The following is a 5,581-nucleotide window of genomic DNA, read 5'->3' as shown; positions in this document are numbered from 1 at the left end:
ACTGTCTACTAGAAATAGCAACTAAGTCTCCCTTAATTCATACCTTGAGTTCTTTTAGTGGAGCCCACTCTACTGCAAACAGTCAGGCTAGTTCTAAGTCGAAAATAATTTCCTCCTTCCCTCCAACAATTTTTAAAGGATCCCCCAGAAAGGGTCATGGGCACTGCTTTCCTCCTTGATCCCCCCCCCAAACTCCTGGTGAAGGGTGATAAGGTTTTCCCACTTCTGTCCTTATGAGAAACACTGGGCTAACTGACATCATCATCATCATTATCATTTAATATATATGTGTTCTGTTTAAGCATGGATTGGACCATATTAGAATTCTAATTTACAGTAGCCTTAGACAAGCTTATATCTTGTTGAAATCACACTTGTTTAGGTAGTGTGTGGGTGTGTGAGCATATGTGTACTTGACATTCAGCTTTTCTCAAGTACCAAGTCCTGCTCAATGTGTGTGTGTGTACATACATACACACACAGCAGAGTAATTTATGCATGTGTGTGTGTCACAGAAATACAGACACATTTATATGAGTACCTAACAGAACATTTACTGTGCTATAAATATCGTCTTTATTCCAATTAAAAAAAAACTCTCTTAATTCCATTCCCTCACACATTTGTCATGTCTTCATTTTTTTTTTTTGTTTTTTTTCTATGTTTGCTGGTTTTGTTAATCTTGTGACATATTTCATATGCCATAATTACCTTCATCATCATCATCAACAACAAGAGTCTCCCTATGTTGTTGTTTAAGCTGTTAGAAATAGCAGCAAAAGTTCCCTTTGAAATTTACATTAGATTATATAGTCCAAGATACTCTGTGTCACAACTTTTAATCATAAGTTTGCTCCATCAGTGCTGACTTGGGGCCAGACAGTAGCAGCAAGAAGGAACACTTTAAATAACATAGTCCTAGATACACCATACCTGAAAAAGAAAGGTGGGTTACAGCTGGGACATCTTTAGTTGTAAGTCTCCTCCGTAAGAGCTCTCTAGGAGCTAAACAATAACAACAGCAACATTGTTATTGGGATTGACAAAACTGTTTATACCTGGTGGTTATATTCGTAACAGCTCCACCAAGGGGTTTGAATTTTGGTTTTAATCTTTTTGGAGTTGATAAAACCAAGTACCCTTGTACTTGACTGGTACTTTATATACATGTATGCATCTTGAAATGAGTGTCATTGTCATACAAGTGATGTCCTTCATTTCCAATCTTTTGAGAAAACATGCCCGACCATGGGGAAGTATTACCTTATTTGGAAACAGGCAAGAGTTAATGACAGGAAGGCTGTTGTCCGACTAGAAAATCTGCTTCCACAAATTCCATCTAATCCTTGCAAATAGGGAAAAGTAGCCATTAAATGATGGTGGTAATGATATGTAATGTCATAATTATATAAGTGTAATCATCATTTAATATTCTTATTCCACAACATGGGTTGCATGGTTTAACACGATCTAACGAACCAAAAGACTACATCACATTCAAGTGTCTGCTTTGGTATGGCCTTTTCAGTTAGATAACTTTCTTACTAAAATTTTGTAATCAAACCTTTATCTGTAACACTAATATGTAATATGTTTTAATGATTTGCTGAGTGTAATGTGGTGTTTTCTGTACTTCGTATTGTGTTTGTTAAATCATTATTTTAGGGGTTATAGTTGAAGACACTACTCAATTTTCCATCTGTGTTACTTAGAGCAAGTGTCTTCTAGCATGGCCCCATGCTGATCAATGCCTTACAAATGAAATTTGGTAGATGGAAACTGTACAGAAGCCCATTGCATATGAACTCTCATTATGGTTATTTTTATTTCTCACACCCTCTCTTCTATAATGTGAGTAGCTGTTCTGTTCTGGCACCTTCTCTCACACTTTAACCACCTCTCCTCATCCTATAGCATAAAGCTGCTTCATTCTCTACAGTAGCCCTGCTCAATCAAAGAAGGTCTTAGTCTTGCAAACTGCAAGGTGCCCTCACTAGTGGTGGTGCCACACAAAAAAAACAAAAAAAACCCCAATACACTGGTTAAAGTGGTAGGTGTTAGGAAGAACATCCAACCATAGAAATCATGCTAAAGTAGACATTGTAGCACGATCTCTTGAATCCTACCAAACTGTAAAACCTGTTCCAATATGGAACATGGACATTCTATAATGATGATGTATGTATGGTGATGGTGGTGGCTTTATTTATAATCAGAAATATGTGTTGCAGCTGCTACTAGAAAAAATTTTTTGTCTGTGCCTTATGTGTAGACCAACCCAGTGTAAGGGTCATGTTTGGATTGGCCAATATTTGATGTTCCATATTTAAAAATTTCTTCAGAGTTTGTTCAGTTGTTTTATGTTATTTTTATCTCTTTTGTCTTTGCAGATATTTAGTGCTTGACCAACTGCCAACATGAGGTTTCAGATGTCAAAGAGGGCAGTCAAGGTTGGACTGGCAGTTGGAGGAGCTGCTCTGTTGGGTACCTACCTAATACCCAAGTACAAGGACTTCACCAGACCAGTAAGTATAATTTACATGCTAAACTTTTTGTATTTGTATAGTTTGGGCAGGTAACACATTTGGATAAATTGGAATGAATGAATCATACCAGTTTACCCAAACATGCTATCTACCCAAACATGCCACCTGCCCTAACATGTCACCCATCCAAATGTGCCACCTACCCAAACTTATCTACATAGGAATGGTAGTAACTCAAGCATACCGTCTGCCTAAACCATCATTTACTGTCACATACTATTTACCTAGGTATAGTGTCTATCCAGACATATTATCTACCTGAACATATCATCTATGTCACTCACCTGAGCATCTACCAGAGCATACCATCTATCCAAGTATACCATGTACCTGAGCATACTATCTATCCAAGTATAGTGCCTATCTGAGTACACTGTCTACCTAAGTTTATATGTATTTGAAAAGAAAATGTAAGGTTGTGAGGACTAACATAAAAGGGACTTCAGTGTTATTTTAGAGCAAACAACAGCCTAACTTAATTTTAAAAAAGAATGGAAAGTTACATTGGATCTTGTAGTCCAAGATACAATATGTCTGGAAAAGAAACATGGGATGAAATGGCTAAGATGTAGAAAAGCAACTAGTAACCAAATCACAAGTACAGAAATTTCCTTTTCGACCTGATGAATCTACCCTGAGAGATAGTAAAGCTATTTTATTGACATATATTCTTTTTTTGGATGATAATGAATTCAGAGAGGAAATGCTTTTTGCCAGACATTTTAAAACAGATACTGAAGGCAAAACAATTTTCAAAAACATTGTAACTTATTTCAAGGAACGTAATATTCCCCTCAGAAATATAGTAGCTTCTGCTGACAATGCTCCGTCTATGATTGGCAGATACAGAGGATTTATTGCCTATTTAACAAATGCTGTATTTTATATATTAACTTTGTGATAACACCAGCAACACTTACAAAACAATAAAGTGCACATTTTCATGATGTTCTTAATATTGTAATATTATTTATAAGACTGCATCTTTCATGAATTCCGTAATCAAAATGAAGAGCTGGAATGCTTTGTAATTCACACAGAGATGAGATGTTTATCAAAAGGGAATTGTCTTTGTCATTTTTTTTTTTTTACACTTTGGTACACTATTGTCTCATTCCTGGCTAACAACAATTTCAGCAAACAAATGGTTGCAGCTAAATGTGATATATTTTATTTATCAGATATATTTGATAAAATTAATTTGATTAGCAAACAGCTTCAAGGAGAAAACTCTCCTCCAAAGGAGCTATTACTGCTTTTCTAGAGAAAGTACAGCTCTAGAAAATGAATATTATATGTTGCGTATTATTACAGTTTCCTAGTTTGGAATCAATTAACAGTAATCTGCATTATGATGACTTTGTATACTGAACATTTGAAAAACTTGCATAATGATATGCAAGCTCAGTTTAATGACTTGCTGAAGTTAAATATACAGCATTGGGTGACATTTCTTTATGAAGTTAATGTTGCTGATGTAGATATCTGTTTGCAGGAGAATGTCATTGAATTGCAGAGTGATGAAATATTTCAGACAAAATTTAAAGATCGAGAACATAATGTATGGAAAAGAAATGACTCTGCTACAGAGTATCCACTATTCTGGTGGGGAAGCACAGTTGTACTTGACTGCTTTTCCTTTACCTTACCTTGTTGAATCTGGTTTCAGCCATGTCACTAACTTACTGTCAAAAGCTTGTAATCAAATCAACATTGTAGAAAAAGGTGATCTTCAATTATCATTGACAACATTGGAGTAGAATATTTTAAAACTAGCAGAGCAGCACCAACTGCCAGACTTGCATTAAAATAATTAACACTAAAGTATTCTCTTATTTTAATAAATATATACTTGTATATTTATGACTCATTTTACTTGTAAACATTAATTTTCCATAGAATTTAGTTAAGAAATTGGTTATAGGTCTACAGTACACAAAATATTTTAACAATTTTAATACAAGTCCTAATAATATTTAATTATAAAAATACAATATGATGTTTTTAAACATCAAATGGGTATGGTGTTAGTGGTGGATCCACGAGTGAAATAGGAATGAAAAGGGTCTACAGACAAAAAAGGTTGAGAACCCCTGGTTCACATAGTTGTTGAAGTTGAGAGTTTGAAACAGGTGACAGGTACTATTTTCAAGAAACTTTTCCTCTAATATGACCCAATTGTAATTGAGGTAGCTAATAAAATATCTGGATAATTTTGGGTGGAGAAGCTATAATGAAGAAGCTATAAAGAATATTTTATGTTGAGTTTTTAGATTTAGTTGAGTTTCATTAATTTCATATTATGTGCTATTTTTCCATAATCCTCTTTCATTTGACCAAGATATTTAAAACTTTGTTACATTTCTGATCTCTCTGATGTCTAAGGATGGATGCTTATGTGTATGACTCTTTTTACAAATTCAATTCCAGAGAAATAGAAGGGCATATTTACCTTATCTTGTTTTACCCATTTTGCCCCGCCTAAATTTGTCTATTATATGCTCAAAGAGAACAGTGATAATTTTCTGAAATAGTGTTCTGAATATTTTATAGGTTTTACTGCATTTAGAAAAGGTCTTTACTTCGCTGATATAGTTGTGGCAAGGTAGTGGATATTTGTAAAAAAAAAAAATATTTTCTTCAAAGTATATATTACTCATTGTGCACAAGGTACTTCCCACACCCATTTCTGTGTTGGTACCTTGATGGAAAGCCCCCACCCCCGCTGGAGTGATTGGTGAACGAGACAACTTCATTAGTGTTTGTACCATGAGAAAATGCATCCAGTACACACTGTAAAGGGGTTGGAAAATAAGAAGAAAAAGTGTAGGGGTATGAGGTCCCTTTAATTCTGTCTTGTTTAGGCAGGGCTGGATTTAAACCATGGGGAGCCCGAACTTCAAGTTTGGTGGGCCCCTTATACACAAGAATTAAAGTCTTAGAAAATTACCAAATTTAAATCTCAAAACCCATCTATTTCAAATAATTGAATTTGGTGAGTTAGCAGAAGGTTTAAATAAATGACTGAAAATGCC

This window comes from Octopus bimaculoides, chromosome 23 (genome assembly GCF_001194135.2).
Source record: "Octopus bimaculoides isolate UCB-OBI-ISO-001 chromosome 23, ASM119413v2, whole genome shotgun sequence".
NCBI classification, from domain to species: domain Eukaryota; kingdom Metazoa; phylum Mollusca; class Cephalopoda; order Octopoda; family Octopodidae; genus Octopus; species Octopus bimaculoides.
Note: the sequence above shows the minus strand (reverse complement) of the source record.